Below are 18,946 nucleotides of genomic sequence, written 5' to 3' on the forward strand. Positions count from 1 at the left end.
ATAAATAAAAAAAAAGTCGGATATTTTTAAATGGCCTAATATAGATATGGGAAGTAATTCTCTTTATGAAACTATGAAGGGACTTGAGCTCACAGAAGTGACCAGTCTTGGTTCTGAAGTTCCGATGTAACCAGATACTGCCCTGAGAGAAAATAGGCCTGAGTATTGTTTATGGTGGTGGCAATTCTCTCGCCAGGTCAGTGACCTTCCAGGGTATGGAAGTAATTTAAGGTGGTCACGAGTAGACTGGTCGTATCAACGGGGAGACGCATCTGCTCTCCCCCTGGGGGACTTTTGGAGGGAAATCCTGAAGACTAGTGGGATGGGAATGCATATGCAACAAGTCAAGTCAATTTTATTTGTATAGCCCTTAATCAGAGACAGTCTCAAAGGGCTTTACATAACCACAATCGACATCCCCGATCTTAACCCCCAGAAGGGCAAGGAAAAACTCAAAATCCCATTAGGGGAAAGGTGAGAAACCTTGAGAAGGGACCACAGATGGGGGAATCCCCCTTCCAGGCTGCAATGGATGCCAACTGGGCAACATTTGACACATAAAATGATGCTATTCAATGTTAGATGAGATAATCTGAGAGTCAATCAAAAGAAGTGCTGCAGGAAGATGACTTCAGTGGAGTGCGTCCTCATCCAGGGCCGTAATCTCCATGGCAGCATATCCAAAGATGAGCCTTCGATCTTGTACCGGTCAGTTGGTGTAAATTCAGAACAGCCACTTCCAAGTGAATCACCATCACCTAATTCCCACGTCGGGGAATTGGGAACAGAAAAAAACAAACAGAAGTAGTAAACAGGCCAACAAGTAGTTCAACGAAGTGCTGAAATATAAGGAAATCAGAAAAGGCGCTGCATGAAGACGACTTCGGCAGAGCAGGTCCCTTCCCGGTTCGTCAGTGCCGTAATCTTCAAAGCATGTCCCCATCACCTAATTCCCAAGCAGGGGAAGGAGGGGGCAGAAAAGAGAAGAAGCGGCAGTAAACAGGCCAACAAATAATTAAATTAGATGCTAAAGTATATAAATAAATTGATCAAATGTCGCGCTGCAGGAAGACGACATCACTGGAACAGGTGCATGCCCAGTTGGTCAATGCCTTAAACTTCCTAGTGGGTCACCGTCACCTAATCCCCCAGCCGGGGGAAAAGGGGGCAGAAAAGAAAACAAAAGAAAAAAAAGCGGCAGTAAACAGGCCAACAAATATTTCAGCTAAATGCACAAGAGTATAAATGCGTCTTTAATAGTGTTTTGAACATTTCTACTGAGGTGGCGCCTCTAATATCTGAGGGTAGTGCATTCCAAAGCATTGGTGCCCGAATAGAGAACGCTCTAGAACCTGCGGACTTCTTTTTGGCTCGCGGGATCACTAAAAGACCAGCATTTTGTGAGCGAAGGTTTCGGGACGGAACATATGGTACCACGAGGTCAACGAGATAAGAAGGTGCTAAGCCGTGCAATATTTTAAAAGTAAGTAGCAGAACTTTAAAATCACATCTCAAGTGGACCGGAAGCCAATGCAAATTGGCAAGTATCGGGGTAATATGATCAAACTTTCTCGTCTTAGTTAAGAGTCTAGCTGCTGCATTTTGAACTAACTGCAGACTTTTAATACTAGACATGGGGTCACCCGAGAGCAAAACGTTACAATAGTCGAGGCGAGACGTAACAAACGCATGGATTAAGATTTCCGCATCACACGTTGATAGAATTGGGCGAATTTTAGCAATGTTACGCAGATGAAAAAACGCAGTTCGAGTAATATTTTTAATGTGCATTTGAAATGACATAGTTGCGTCAAATATAACACCGAGATTTTTTGTTGAATCCTTTTGGGCAATATTACATTTATCGATATTCAGAGTGGTGTCTTTGAAAAGGTACCGATGACGCGCTGGTCCAATGATGAGCATCTCGGTTTTATCTGAGTTAAGACGCAAAAAATTGAAAGACATCCATTGTTTAATTTCGGCAAGGCACGCCTCTAATTTATAGCAGTCGCGCGGATTCGTTATATCCAATGGCATGTATAATTGCGTATCATCAGCATAACAGTGAAAACTAATGTTATATTTCCGTATAATATCACCAAGCGGTAGCATATAGATGCTAAACAATAGAGGTCCAAGTCCTGCGGAACTCCACATGTGATCTTACAAAGATCCGAAGTCGTATTGCCATGAATTTCACGGTGCGTCCTCTCCGACAGATACGAATTAAACCAAGAAAGTGCTGAACCTGAAATGCCAACACACGTTTCAAGGCGTTTTAATAATATGTTATGATCAACGGTATCAAAAGCGGCACTAAGATCGAGTAAGAGTCATTTTGATGAGGTGTCGGCGTCCATAGCTATGAGAAGATCATTTGTAACTTTAGCAAGGGCCGTCTCAGTAGAGTGGTCGGCTCTAAAACCCGATTGGAAAGGTTCAAATTGATTATTAACAGTCATATATTCATTAAGTTGTTGCGCTATGACCTTTTCAAGAATTTTTGCAATAAACGGAAGATTTGAAACCGGGCTATAGTTGTTGAGACTCTCTGGGTCAAGGTTTGGTTGCTTGTAAAGAACAACTTTCTATCGTTAACTATATGCATCAACACATCCATTTGTTAGAGGAAAATGCGTTCAAGGTTTTTACCTTTTTTTTATTTAGCTTTTATTAACATCAAAACAGCATACACACAAACCAATCAAACATCTTTTTTGCAAGTATAAAAATCCAACTAAGGGTCAAGATGAAAAATATAAATAAATAAATATTATGCTACATTACCGCTAAACAAAAAATATTTGAACAACCCCTGTCAAGTACAGAAATGCTGGTAGGAGACAACGTTGGCATAATGTAAAGGAAATTTCCCCAGATTTTTCCAAAGATTGTGGGCTTCCTGCGAACTCCAAACAAAATATTTTCTCCCGTACAATAAGAAGAAAGTTCATTCAACCTGTGACTCTAAGATGGTGACTTCTCACACTTCCAATTGACGAGTACTATTTTTTTCCCAGCAGTGCTGGCTAACAAATTATATTTGTGACAATCCACATGAATCATATCAACATCTCCTAAAAACCAGATCCTAGGATCATAAGGTATGTCAGAACAAATGAACCTTCACACAGTGGACACAAAAAAAACAGCGTTCTCAAATACAAACATTCCTAAAGCATATGTAAAAAAATAAAATAAAATCACCCTTATGCAGCTTTGTCCATTTTTTGGCCTTTTTTGGGTGTTTATGTATTTAAATGCTCGATTATCACTGCCGTGCTGCTATGAAAGGGAGGTTTAATTTGGTGAAATTCCCCCCTACCCCATGGACCGGTCCAAATCCGGGTGGCACGCATTGCTCTGCGTGAGGCAGGCACAAGTCAAGGTAGCAGTGTAGAAACAATTAAGTCACCGCCTGAGGTTTGACTTGACCAAACCAAATGTGTGTTTTGTCTTTTTGTGTCCTACTATCCTACTATCTCTGTTCTGTGAAAGAGGAGCCAGACTTGACTCACATAAAAAAGGAGGAGGAGGAGATCAACAAGTCACCACTGAATTGTGTCCCTATAAAGACTGAAGATGAAAACAAGGGTGAGAGTGAGGACAACAAAGGGGCGGAGCCTCCAAACAGCAGCTGAAGTTATCACAGGGTGATGAAGACCACTGGGGGTCATCACAAGCACATAATGAGGTCACATCATCACGTTCTCCTGACGATGAGCGCGAGCGCGACCGCTTCCGCCTTCCTGCAAATCTTGAATGAGGGTTACAATGAAGATATCTATAGACGCAATGCGAAGTATTTCAGCCAGACCTTCGTCCTCCACGATGCTTACACGCAGTGGCCACCGACTTCGCGATGGCTTTGGTGAGTCTCAATTTAGTTGATCCATCCATCGGTTTCAGTTTCAAATTATCCATGGATGCCTGGGTTTGAAAAGGGGCTGGAGAATTGGCATCAGCGGTGTACTTGACAATCAAATGGTATTTTAAACTGGACGTGCTGCGATAGGAGTTCAGTTCACGATGGCAATACACACAAATGACTTTGCTCTTATCAATGACACCATGAGGTAAGTTAAAAAAAAAATTGCCGATCAGAATTGAATTTGCGTCATTTTTACCAATCGCCATGATGCTTTTAGTTCTATAAACCGGCGAAAAATCCCCACAGCAAGCCCATGCAGGCGTGTCCTAAATTTCGCATGCTTGATGTTTTTTTTCCGGTCTCGCAAGCGTCAGTGCTACGTCATAGGACTACTTTGTTTATTAGGCCAAGATGAGTCGTAATCGCTCGTTAAAAATATTGACGCTGTTAAAGAGGGGTGTTGGATTAAACACGTTTTTCTGACACCACTTGTATATATATATATATATATATATATATATATATATCCATCCATCTTCTGAACCGCTTCTCCTCACTAGGGTCGCGGGGGTGGGGGTGGTGGGGGTAGTGCTGGAGCCTTTCCCAGCTATCTTCGGGCAGTAGGCGGGGACACCCTGAACTGGTTGCCAGCCAATTGCAGGGCACACAGAGACGAACAACCATCCGCGCTCACACTCATACCTAGGGGCAATTTAGAGTGTTCAATCGGCATGCCATGCATGTTTTTCGAATGTGGGAGGAAACCGGAGTACCCGGAGGAAACCCACGCAGGCACGGGGAGGACATGCAAACTGCACACAAGATGGCCGGAGCTGATCGGGTTCGATCCCGGCTCCGGCCATCTTGTGTGGAGTTTGCATGTCCTCTCCGTGTCTGCTAACTGAGTGATAGTCAGCTCTGAGCCTAAAATGTTGATACCATTTAGTTCGTTATATTTGATATGATCCGCCAAAAGATGAGATAAAAAAGGGTTTTTCGGTGGCCCTCGCGCCTTCTGATGATGTCACGCTTTAATCACGTATTTCTGAAATATATTTCTTCGTCCCCCAAAAATTATATATATATATATTGTTGGAATTTATCTTTATATCAATGTTAGAATTTAATTTTAAACCAATGTAAACTCGAATTAGTAATCTGACTCCAATTTGCGACCTTAACCAACTCTCACTCATCCAACAATATGCGCGCTCGTTCTGCAATAGAAAGGTATCAGGAAGCCGGCATTTTCACGCACGAATGGATTTATTCCCAATACACAGATTTCTACATGGCACCTGGATCTCGAGTCCCTCTCAATACAACTCTACACCTCTCATGCCACCAGCGAATGTGTTCTACCTCCGAGTTGCCCAGTACTGATTCATACTATACAACATGCAAATGGCACAGACAAAGGCATCCTGGCATGATTCTATTGGCTATGTGTATTGCAGTTAACTTTAGCTCGCTCTCATTGGTCTTTCTCCTCCCGCCGAATCCCGTGGCTCCTCCTGCGTGCGATCCCCCGATGGCCGCTCCTTCAGCCAATGCTCCCGGAGTCATCTCGTCTCGCTCAGCACCATCTGCTTCTAAAACATTCCATTCATGCACAACCCCCGCAACCAGCCTCGCGCCACCAGTCACACTCTCAGCATTTTACAATATCACATTTTCATACATTGGATGCACCAACATCTAATGAACTATGTTAAGCTCAAACTCTTATATTCCTTTAATAGTCAAAAGTATGAAATCCTTTAAGTGTAACCGAAGTTTAGACCATGCTAATGACCAGACACTCAGGAGAGGAATGCAGGAAGATTAGATCACAGCTGCACCACAGGAGGTGTGAACGAGACCCCTCTGAAACAATGGACTTCCATGCCAGGATCACAAAAGTGGCTCCTAGCAGTCTACTCTTTGTTCAGTTTTTAAATTGACTTCCATTTACATTATCCTTTAATCCCTCTCATGACCTCAGACATCTGAGGTCATCACTTGAACACCTTATTTCATTGCTGCACACGAGCTCGACATCATTTGCCATAAAACTAAAACACATCAAACAATTAGTAAAAGAATAAGAATCAGTAGAAAATTTCATTCCAGTAGACAATTAGTGAAAATTAGTACAAAAATGTCATTCCAATAGAAAATTAGTTGAAAAGTTAATTCCAGTAGAAAATTAGTAGAAAATTTCATTCCCTCCTTATGGCCTCAGGTCCCCGAGGCCATCTTTCCATACTCACATCCTGGACTCCCGGAGGGCCACGGCTACCTCCGCCTCCTGGGGGTCCTTTTGAGGGATCATCATGTACTGACCACCCGGAGGGAGTGGCCCCAACGTGCGTTCTATTGTCTTAACAGTTAATGATCTGGTACATGGAATACAGCAACATCCGCATAACACCATAATAGCGGCAAACACAGCGATAGAAATCAGTACTGATGCAATCAGGCTTTTATATTTACCAAAGATGTTTAACCAGTCAGAATACCAACTGGTGTCCACACCTGAGTGCTCCTTCATTTTGTTACTTAGCGTGCGCAGACCCTCCAATGCCTTGGTAAGGCGACCGTCAGGAGATGTATTGTTGGGAATCAGAGTACAACACTGATCCCCAAAAATACCACACACCCCTCCTCTTTCGGCTAACACCATATCTAAGCTTATTCTGTTCTGGAATGCCATAAGAGACGTGGCAGCCAATTGCTCATGCACTGCCTGGAGTGCTGAGGTGGTAAAATTCGCCAATCGTTGGACATTATAGTGGACATAATTAATCCGGTCCACATTTTTGTTTACTGTAACGAACAGGAAAAGACTCTCCCATCCTGCTGCAATTTGATCCACCAATTTATACTCGTCAGGGATCCCTCTTGGAACTCCAATTGCATCTATATACGTGGGATCTCCTGCATTCAACCATTCTTGCATGTCCCTTCTCTTCCTGTTAAGGAAGGGGATTCTTCCCCATTGTCCAACACCTTCCCATTCCGTTTTGGCCATATCTAAGGCTGTCACACTAACTGGCATGATCAGCGTTACCAGGGCGCACTTACCTGAGGCATTGGTGGGAAGCCTATCGTACAGCACTTTCTCTCCACACCACAGCCAAACATCATCACGAGCGAGAGGGATTCCTACTGGCAAAGACACATTTTCATTACACCATGACTCCTGGAGATCTCCAATCCCAGGACCAGTCCCATTTAACTTTTAGGCAGGTGAACTTTTGTTTTGCAACTTGGGTGTCAAAAATAGGCTCTTTCTTTTTTATTCCCACATCATTCCATGGGTGTGTCCAATTAAAATTGTCACCCAAGTGTTCACCTGTGTCGGTTGTTTACATTTCAGATTTAGCAGTAGTTGTTGTGTCTGTGTCAGCGTCTTACCATCATCTCGCTCTGCTCCATACCATACCATTCCATTACATGCTCCTTTCGCTCCATCACTTCTGTCATCCCGCATCCTATGTTCAAACGCCAACATCGTCCACACAAAGCACACGCCATCCAGCAAAATAGTCAAACATTTGCATCGTCCTCGTCTTTGTTCAGACTCGAAAGTGTCTGACTTTGATCCAATTCATGCCATCTACACATTCCCTCTCTTGACCTGCCCGTCCGGGCTCAACCTCTAAGCTCAACCTTGGCGGGCACAAATACTGGGGCCGGGCGCAACTACCGGGGCCGGGCGCAACTGTGAGTTATGGTACCACTGTTGTTCTGTAGTACCCAAATGGATGGCGTGTGAGGTTCTAGCCAGAACACTAAACTGTCCTTACCCGCGATATTGAGTCCACCTCCGGGAAAGCACCCGGAGGTTGATGTACGGAGTGATGTCCGACTCCAGTGATGCTGAGTTCACTGAGTTCAAATATCTAACTGTGTTCCGAGATTTCAAATTAAGCCTCGAGCTAACGCTCCAATTTTGACTGTTAATTGACAAATTTTAAAGCAACACAAATGAAATGCTTAAAATAAAAAAATAAAAAATCCCAAAACTATAATAACGCAGATACCGAATTAAACCTCTATTTTTTTCTTTTTTCTTTTTTTTTTTTTTTTTTTTTTTTTTTTTATGGGAAGAAAAGGTGCTCTACAAGACATAGACAGCTCCAAGACCGCTGCAGTCTTCACCTCCTATTGTCTCATGATTGGCTCAATCCACCTACAGGCTGTGCCCACACTGATTCTGTCAACTGGGGGAGGGGGTAGAGACAGTGAAAACAATCGCGGAGCTGTGGAGCCGAGCCCCAAATCAGTCGGGCCCTGGGTCCACAACACCTCAAGCAGAGACACACACAGAACTACCATTTCCGAGCGACCCTTCCCTGGAAATTTTGAAATTTAGGAATGTCCCCAAAACCAAAGAATTTGTAGTCGGTGCTGAAATATGATCTCCCGATTGTGCAACAACTATGGGGTCTAGACCTCTAGTATGATGACGCTCATCAATATTCAATGTGATTTGTGGCTCGGCGAAAGTAAACAATTCATACCATTTCCGCTGCTCAGGGACAAGGCACGCGTGCGAGGCAACGCCAGTAGACATAACAAATATATAATTCTAACGCAAGATGCACTCATGACTAAATTTGGATGAGTGCATTTTTGATAAACCAAATCATGTTTGTGATCACATGTACAATGTGATATGTCAATTGGTGAATTGAAAGGGTGGCGGTTGCTAAACCACTCAGACCAGAGCAAGAACAGGGCATACCCACCGCGGGAGGATGGGAACCAGGTTTCAGAGCTGCCCTCAAATGTTTCAGTTCAGTTTAGCCACAGGGAAGGAAGAGAGCACGACATATGCTCCCTCCGACGGATGTGCAGAGTCAAGTTCAGTCCCATCCGGGAATGCCACTCGAATTCCAGTGTTCGTTCAGTCAATGGCAGTGACTCAGGCACTCTTGAGAGTCCACATGGCTCAGTGGGGGTTGCGGAAGGAGCTCATAGCTCGCCCCAATATCCAGCACCATCGAAAACTTGTCCATCCACCGTCCCCGGAATGCTAGGACCTGCTAGTCCTCGAACGCTGAAGCTCCGCGGCCCCCTGTCATGGAATGGGGTACGAGCGGGTTTGTGTCAAATGCGTTGGGAGTGGGTAACGGTGGCGCCCCCTGCGCTGGTGGAGCTCTTTGTGACAGATATGGCACCGGAGGATGGCACATTCCAGAAAGTGGCTCGGCATGGACAGCTCATCACCCAGTGACCCCACACCCCGCAGCAAGTGCACACCCCACTCACAACCCCCGTCTGTAACCACCCATACCTCTGTTACTGCAATCCCGACCTCGTTGACCGGCCTGCTATGGACAGCAGCCAGTCTGCTGTGGCGCTGCGTCACCCGAACCTTGCCCAGAAGCAGCAGAAGTGGAAGGAGCAGCTGCCTCCTTTTTTCTTATCTCTCTTGGCCTTCTAAACCTGCAAGTACAACAATTTTAGTCACGCTCCTTAATCCAATCCCATATTTTCCTTTTCTGATGTCGTGCAAAATTATGTACAAAATGTGTTCTACTTAGCCCGAGTAGCATTTCTCATTGATGGACTATTTCGCCTGATTTCTGCCACTGGGAGGGGCACGCCCTTGTGGACGGCCAACTGGAACAGCTGTGTAATGTCGACATTATTGGATGGGTCACTGCCGGAAGTCTCACTCCATTCATGTCTCGCCCTGGCCACATAGACCAGGCCTGTCTCCCCCTTCCCCACCTGAAAGACACAGCAACATCGACCCCAACGGGCCAGAAATATCTGATGCACGGCACGGCCAATCTCACCTGAGGTGTCCCCACTTAGCTGGTGACCATCATGCTGGTCAGCAGATCTGGCCTCGGCCTCAAGTGAGGACAGTTCCTCTTAAATACATTTTGTCCCGCTTGTAACTCTGTATAAACCTCTTAGTCTGGTGTCTCCTTTGTAGGAGATTTCAACCAACGTGACCTTTTTACAACGTGTGACCTCTTTACAACGTGTCGAATAAACCAATGTTGACCTTTCTGCTATCTTTACAGCTGTGAGAGCTGTTACTAACCCCTCCTTCCCCCTTGGGTAATTACAAATGTCTTATCTTCAAACTTCATACAAGCACCCAGTATCCTGGCTTCACTATATTAGTGCCCCTGCTGGGAGACAGAAAGATCCTGGTCACTCTAAATTTGCGCCTGTCTTTTGTTTTCCTAACACTTCTCACATATGGTCAGCTAAAGTTGCTTTAACAACTATTTCCCATTTGTTCTTAAATTTGAGGTATTCTATAAGTTCTTCCAAACAGTGTTTTACAATGTCTTAGTCCTAAATACAATGAAATACGTTACAATGGAAAATATCAGAATAAAATTTCATACATCCAACATGAGACACGTGCTTGTGACCACTTCAGGGTCATTTTTGTCTGAAATATCTCCTCTACAACAACTTACCCTTGCGTTAAGTGAGTAATTTTCCATAAAAACAGTGCCACTAATTCGACATTAATTTCAAGTATCACTGCTGTGGTGCTGTATTATATGGAAAGGTCTAAACAATCCAAGAAAATTTTGCCCTATCCTGGACTGGGTGTGTGTTATCTAGTCGCGCATCCAATGTGAATAATAATAACTCCTGTGGAGCACATGAGCAGGCTAAAGCAACAACTATATCTTAATCTGTACCGTGGACCCTAAATTAGAATATCTTATTTCTCCCTCCTTGTTGAGGAGAACCTCCGGGATGGGCGTGGTGAGGCGCTATTTGAAGCGTTCTCCGGCCTTCTGGTCACACTGGTCACATGTCACCTCAAACCTGTGGACAGAACTGGACGAGTGGCACTTGCCAGTGAGAATGAGAAGGGGTAAATTATCTTCCTTCCAAAACTTTCAGTTTTGCATAAATTTTGTGTAATAACGTCAATCAACCATTCACTTGATGTTTGAATTTAATTACTCCAATCTTTCTCCAATAACACTTTGAAAATCAATACTTGGGAGTGCAATAGGGATTCAGGGTGATCAGGCCTGTCCACCCATCGCATCCTAAGTACTGTAAGGGCTTGCCGGTGACCTCAAACAATTTTCTGTCCTGAGGCCCGTCCCTTAAACATTCACTCAAACCACATATGCATCCAAACACTTTTTCTTTCACACTTTCATTCACCAAACGATACTTTCCAATTCCACACAGAGACCCCTCCCTTGGCGCGTCCGCCTTGATTTCACTGAGATTTGTGCTGGCAGATCCATAATTTTGCCTTAATTTAGCCAGCGTATGCCAAAATTTACAACTGTGGGTCTGTACAAAAGACTCATATTTCCTTATTTTATGCAGGCAGTGTTCGGGCAGCTAGGCGGGGCCCTTCATCGCTCCGGCGCCGCGGTCGAGAGAGAGAGAGAGAGGGGGACAGGGCGAGAGCGCGAGAGTGCGACCCGTCGGAGCAGTTACGGCGAAGTTAAAGTGTGCCGCCGATAGACGTTCGTGATTTGATCCGTGTGTTTTCCTCTGAGCTGAAAATGTGCCAATCTCGAGTGTGCGTCCATGTGAGGTGAGTCGCGTTGCCTTTCAGTGTTTATCTTTCTTCTGACGGCGAAGCTTAAGACTTCCTCCTGCTACCAACGAGTGAATGCGGTTAGCATTAGCTGGCGCTACGTTGTATGCTCGCGTATGTTATTTGGCTTGTCTACCTGCTTGATGTCAAATGGATAAGCATATTTAACTTTCTATGTGTAGTTGCTTATTTTGGTTTATTTCTCCCTGTTTAGAGACCACACATACACATCTCCAGGCCATATATATTCCTTATTGCCAGCCCTGTTTGACATATATCCATAACTACGGACACCCAAACACACAAGACTCATCCAACCACTCGACGCTTCACCTAGTGGCCTTCTCGGCAGGAAACCAAACCAAAAGGACACATTGTAATGGACTTTAATGGACACTGTTGTGAATTTGGATGTTAATTGCCAAACTGTTGGATAAATTGCTTAAAGCAGCCACCTGCCTCCTCCTTATTCCGCCATCCTGCACCATTTGCCCTTCCAAACAACCCGGCCGCGAAGTGGCGCTCTGGCCGGCGCCCCAGGCTCCGGTAAGATAAAAAATCTGAACCACCTGATTAACAGTCAAGACTGACACACACTGCTATCGACATAGCCTCCACAACATTGATGGTCCTTCGAGCCGGATAGTATATCAAACTCGAGCCTGATAGGATGGATGTTCCCCAGTATGAAGCATATGGTGCACGTCCCCGCCGCCACAGGCACACCCCCCTCCGCTACGAAGACTATGAGACCAATCTAGATGGCCTTGGATCTCAACGGTATGGGCAGACGACCTCCAAGGGAGTGGCCGAGATGACACCCTTTCCTCCCAGTGTTCCACCCCCTCCCGTACGCAGCTGAGTCGGGATGCCGTTCTCCAGCAAAACAGTGCCTCCTACACGCCTGAGGAACAGCTAGCCCAACCGATGCGTACATACAGGGAACCTGGGGGGGTTTGTGATCCCTCTAACTCTCTCCATACCTCGAGCCCTGCTAGCCACGAAGTCTTGGTCTCCGGAATGGAGTTACAGGAAATCCAACGGGAACGACACCTGCTCCAACAGTTCCAACAGCGCATGATGGCCGACCTCCATGAGTTAAAGGCAGTCAGTGCAAATATCCAGCAATTGGTTCAGGCCACATGTGTCCCCCAACCATCCAACAGAGTCCCTAGTCATCATCTCAAGCCAGCAGAAGAGGCGGATGAGGATTGGCCCCTACCGCCACCACCGTGTGTCTGGGAGGACATGAATCAACCTACAGGTGAATGCCTCAGCCGATTAATGGGAGAACTTCAAGTGCCGAAGCACGAGAATTCATCGGCTCCTACCCATAATCAACCCAGAGTAGATTACTCAACCCACGCCCACCAGGCTAACCTAAGTCAGCCTCCTGCATGGCCCGGTGGGGCTACATCAACACCGAGGTTGACCTCCACACCTCATGAAGTGCCTCTTCACCTCCCACCAAGCCACGCTATGCAAGCTCCTTGTCCCCCACCGTTGCAATCTTCTGCCTATATGCCCAAGCAGTCCTCAACTTATGCCTCGCCCTCGAATCAGAGCACAAACGTGAATGTAGTATACCATGGGCCCCGTCCAACCATTCCTGATCTCAATCACAGAGACCCTGGTGAGTTTGCTCACCTTAAGATTGCCTTGGAGAACTTGTTACCAGCCGACAGTTCTGAACTGTTCAGGTATCAAGTGCTGATAAACCACCTCAAGTTGGAGGAAGCTAAACTAATCGCTGATGCTTACCTCCACTCCCAGACTCCCTTTACAGACACCATGGCGGCTCTGAATGAAAAGTTTGGACAGCCCCACTAGTTAGCCTTGAAGAAGATTGCCTCAGTGATGGACTCTCCCGATGTCCGAAGAGGAGACTATGCTGCCTTTGAAAGATTTGCCCTGCAAATCCAGGCACTGGTAGGGATGCTGAAGACGCTTGGCCCAGATGGAGAAGTGGAGCTGCAGTGCGGATCTCACGTTGCCCGCTTAATTAGTAAGCTACCCCCAGAGCAGCGAGCTGAGTTTCGCAGATGCATGTTCGCTCGGCGCGGCAATAGCTACACCCTTGACGACCTCGCCCAATGGCTCAAGTATGAGTCTTGGTGCCAAGACCTAGACGGCCAGCTAAACCCAACCAAGAACAAAGACAAGGAGAAAATCTCAAAATTTGACAAACGGCCACCCCAGCGCCCCGTAACAGTGCTCCATGGCTCCGATAACACACCAAAGGAGGCGCCGCCACCAAGTACTTCCCCTGCCGAAGCCAAACCTCCACCACGTTGCGCCTTCTGTGACAGCCTCGAACACCACCTCAGCCAGTGTGGAGCCGTCAGCCAACTCAACAAATACCAGCTCACTGAGTGGATTAAGTCCAACAAACGGTGTTGGCGCTGTGCTCGTTCCCATCGAGCGGCGCAATGCAACCTAAAGAAGGCTTGTCCGCTCTGCCAAGGTCGTCACCTACGTGTCTTGCATGACATCAACACAGGGGAAAGAAGAGGAGCAACTCCAGCCGTTTCACCACAAGATGGTGGTGAGAGTTCTACCAGAGTGTTATACCTTGGCAGGCCCACAGTGGGCGGAAGGACCCTGCTTAAAGTTGTCCCTGTGTCCCTACACCATGCTAATCGCACCCTCGAGACCTACGCTGTGCTAGATGATGGGTCAGAAAGAACCATGTTACTGCCGATTGCCGCCCAGAAGTTAGGCCTGCAAGGCCCCCCTGAAAGCCTGCCACTACGCACGATCAGACCGGATGTTCAAAACGTTCAAGGCAGTCGCGTGTCCTTCATGATTTCACCCAGGGCTAGGCCACGGACTCGATATCGTGTCAGCAACGCCTTCACTGCAGGTCCTATCGATTTAGCAGACCAGACTTATCCCATAGAATTGCTCCAGAGAAAATATCGACACCTGTCAGGCGTCCCCCTTCAGGCTTTCCAGGATGTCAAACCGCTGCTGCTCATCGGCAGCGACCATCCACACCTTGTCACTCCCACGGCGCCGGTGCGCATGGGACCTCCTGGCAGTCCTGCTGCTGTCCACACCCGGCTGGGCTGGACACTCCAAGGCCCCTCAAGTGTCATCTGCCTGTCGACCGACCCTCAACAGTGCCTATTTGGCTCTGTGTCACCTCAAGTGAGCGACTTGATAAAGCATGTAGAGCGACTGTGGCGGACAGACATCATCCCCCTTCAAAGAGACAAAGCAGTGACACGCTCAAAGCAGGATAACATGGCCATCAGCCAATTGGAGGATAAAACCACACGTGTGGAAGTCGATGGTGTACTACGCTATGCTACTCCGTTACTGCGTTGCAGAGACATGCCACGACTTCACGCAACCATCAATGCCGTCATGCCCACCTTGAGAGGAGTAGAAAGGAGACTCCACAAGGACCCCGAGAAGACTGAGGTGTACCGGGCAGAGATGGAGAAGTTGATCCGAACCGGATCGGTTGTCAAGATCAACCAGCCAGACGTGAACCAAGGGGGCGAGTCATGGTACATTCCCCACCATCTCGTTAGCCACAATGGAAAACATCGACTGGTGTTCAACTGCTCATTCCAGCATAAAGGCCAGAACTTGAATGATTACCTCCTACCTGGGCCCAGCTTAGGGGCATCGCTGTTAGGGGTCCTCCTCAGATTTCGTGAGCACGCTGTGGCTGTTAGTGGAGACATCAAGTCTATGTTCCACCAAGTTCGTCTCCTGCCCGAGGACCGCCCCCTCCTGCGCTTTGTGTGGCGTGACCTGCGGCCAGAGGACCCGGTGTCAGTATACGAGTGGCAAGTACTCCCGTTCGGCAGCACCTGCAGCCCCTGCTGTGCTGCGTTTGCCCTGCAACGCCACGCAAGGGATCACAGCCAGCCTGGTGATGAGGTAAGGACCTCCATTGAACGATGCTTTTACGTTGACAACTGCCTCCAAAGTCTTGCCTCCACCACAGCAGCAAGAGACCTGGTGGACAAGCTCAGATCCCTGCTGTCGTCTGCTGGATTTGTTCTGCGTCAGTGGGCCAGTAACGAACCCAGAGTCATTAACCACCTTCCAGAAGATGCTAGGTCTGACAGCGCGGACCTCTGGCTCACACATAACAAAACTGACAGTCCTGAGTCAACTCTTGGCCTCAGTTGGCACTTTTCCACGGATTTGATGGGCTACAAACACCGGCCAGTGCAATATGGTGAGCTCACCATGCGCAACATCTACAAGGTACTCGCCAGCCAGTACGATCCTTTAGGCTTCATCCTGCCATTCACCACCCGAGCCAAGATGCTTGTGAGGAACCTGTGGGACAAGCCAAGAGAATGGGATGACCCTCGGCTTCCTCCCGACCTCCTTCAACAGTGGAAGAATTGGGAAGAAGAGCTGCGTTTCCTGCCAGAAGTGCACTTCCCCCGTCCATACCTACCAAAGAGAGTTCATGCGCCAGTCAAGAAAAGAGAGCTGCACATCTTCTGTGATGCATCTGAGCAAGCTTATGGGGCAGTGGCTTACCTCAGGACGGTGGCAGATGATGGCACAGCCCACTTAGCCTTTGTGATGGCTCGATCCAGGGTTTCCCCAAGACGCTTGCACTCAATGCCAAGACTGGAGCTGTGCGGCGCACTAACAGGAGCTCAGATTGCCAAGCTCCTGGATGAAGAACTCACTCTGGAGATTAGTGAGACTGTCATGTGGGCTGACTCGACCACTGTGCTGACTTGGTTGCAATCAGAATCATGCCGCTTCAAAGTCTTCGTCGGCACTCGTGTGGCCGAGATCCACGAACTTACCTCTCAGCACCGCTGGCGCTATGTTGATTCCCCGCAGAACCCTGCGGATGACATCACCCGTGGCAAGGCGCTGCAGGACCTGGTGCGTCCCAATCGTTGGTGCCAAGGTCCTCCCTTCCTCCTTATGAACACAGATCAGTGGCCAACAGATCCAATCGGTCTCTCGGCCGATCCACCAGATCCCACTGAGCTCCGCAAGCAAACGTTCTGTGGCATGACAAGTTTAGCCTCCGATCCAGTCTCCACAGACTTGCTCCAATATAACACGTGGAAGGATCTAGTCCAAGCCACCGCCCAGACGCTTCATGGGGCGGCCACAGATAACGTGTGCATCAGCGCTGAGGTCTACCGCCAAGCTGAAAGACTCCTTCTAAGGAGGGCCCAACAAGACAGCTTCCCTGAAGAACTCCGCCTTCTCAAGGCAGGTAAGCCTGTCGCCCACAGTAGTCGTCTTCTTAACCTGTCTCCAGAGTTCGATCACACGATAGAGCTCATCCGAGTTGGTGGTCGCCTACGACGTGCGGAGGATCTGGCCTACGATAACCAACACCCATTGGTGCTTGACCCATCACATCCCGTGACCCGCCTTCTCATCCAGGACTTTGACTGTCGCTTGAAACACGCGGGCCCAGAACGTGTCTTTGCTGAGATTCGCCGCACGTACTGGATCCTGCGAGGCAGAGAAGCCATCCGTCGCTTTCAGAGAACCTGTGTAGAATGCCGACTTTGGCGAGCCAAACCGACTGTGCCCAAAATGGCTGACCTGCCAGCAGCCCGGCTTCGTCTCCACAAACCGGCGTTCTACTCCACCGGAGTTGACTGCTTTGGTCCGTTCAGTGTCAAAGTGGGGCGGCGCTTCGAGAAGAGATGGGGCATCCTGTTTAAATGCCTCACAGTCCGAGCAGTTCACCTAGACCTCCTGTCAGCAATTGACACCGAATCCTTCCTTATGGCCCTCCGTCGCTTCATAGCTCGGAGAGGAACCCCAGCCGAACTATACTCAGACCAAGGGACTAACTTTAAAGGCGGAGAAAGAGAACTGCATGAGGCCTTTGCAGCAATGTCACCGGCCCTCCAGACAATTCTAAGCCCCTTTAAGATCCATTTCCACTTCAACCCGCCTGGTTCTCCCCACTTTGGAGGTGCGTGGGAGCGAGAGATTCGCTCTGTTAAGACGGCCCTATACACCACCGTTGGAGCGCAACCCTTACAAGAAGAGGTCCTCCGCACCGTCCTCATCGAGGTCGAAGGAATCCTCAACTCTAAACCCCTTGGCTACGTTCCCTCGGACGTCAGTGACCTTGATCCTGTGACGCCCAACTGTCTGCTGATGGGGCGGCCTGACGGTTCCCTACCTCAAGTCGTCTACCCCAAGGAGGAACTACTCAGCCGCCGCCGGTGGAAGCACGCCCAGCTGCTCGCTGATCATTTCTGGACCCGCTTCATCCGGCTTTACCTACCTGGACTCCAGTCCCGACAGAAGTGGCAGTCAACTCCAGCCGACGTCGCCGAGGGCTCTGCGGTCATGGTGGTGGACCCCCAGCTTCCTCGGGCCCTTTGGCCTACTGGGCGCATCATTAAAGTTCACCCCAGTCCTGATGGTCACGTCAGGTCCGCAGATGTGAAGATCAAGAACAGCATCTACACCCGGCCAGTTGCTCGACTGGTCATCCTGCCTGCCCTTCCGGCTGAAGATGGGCGGCCTCCTTGAACTGGTTTGGACAGTATCGCCTTTGTTGGTTTCAAATGTACGTTATACATTTGGGGGCGGCTGTACAAAAGACTCATATTTCCTTATTTTATGCAGGCAGTGTTCGGGCAGCTAGGCGGGGCCCTTCATCGCTCCGGCGCCGCGGTCGAGAGAGAGAGAGAGAGGGGGACAGGGCGAGAGCGCGAGAGTGCGACCCGTCGGAGCAGTTACGGCGAAGTTAAAGTGTGCCGCCGATAGACGTTCGTGATTTGATCCGTGTGTTTTCCTCTGAGCTGAAAATGTGCCAATCTCGAGTGTGCGTCCATGTGAGGTGAGTCGCGTTGCCTTTCAGTGTTTATCTTTCTTCTGACGGCGAAGCTTAAGACTTCCTCCTGCTACCAACGAGTGAATGCGGTTAGCATTAGCTGGCGCTACGTTGTATGCTCGCGTATGTTATTTGGCTTGTCTACCTGCTTGATGTCAAATGGATAAGCATATTTAACTTTCTATGTGTAGTTGCTTATTTTGGTTTATTTCTCCCTGTTTAGAGACCACACATACACATCTCCAGGCCATATATATTCCTTATTGCCAGCCCTGTTTGACATATATCCATAACTACGGACACCCAAACACACAAGACTCATCCAACCACTCGACGCTTCACCTAGTGGCCTCCTCGGCAGGAAACCAAACCAAAAGGACACATTGTAATGGACTTTAATGGACACTGTTGTGAATTTGGATGTTAATTGCCAAACTGTTGGATAAATTGCTTAAAGCAGCCACCTGCCTCCTCCTTATTCCGCCATCCTGCACCATTTGCCCTTCCAAACAACCCGGCCGCGAAGTGGCGCTCTGGCCGGCGCCCCAGGCTCCGGTAAGATAAAAAATCTGAACCACCTGATTAACAGTCAAGACTGACACACACTGCTATCGACATAGCCTCCACAACAGGGTCTCTGGATTTTCCCATTCACTCCCCGTGAAGTTGTTTCTCCTCTCCTGGACGTAGCTGACGAAACTGCACCTGTGACATCAAACAGCTCATAGATGCG

This window comes from Idiotropiscis lumnitzeri, chromosome 2, assembly GCF_059441095.1.
Source record: "Idiotropiscis lumnitzeri isolate Australia: NSW breed Sydney's pygmy pipehorse chromosome 2, RoL_Ilum_1.0, whole genome shotgun sequence".
NCBI classification, from domain to species: domain Eukaryota; kingdom Metazoa; phylum Chordata; class Actinopteri; order Syngnathiformes; family Syngnathidae; genus Idiotropiscis; species Idiotropiscis lumnitzeri.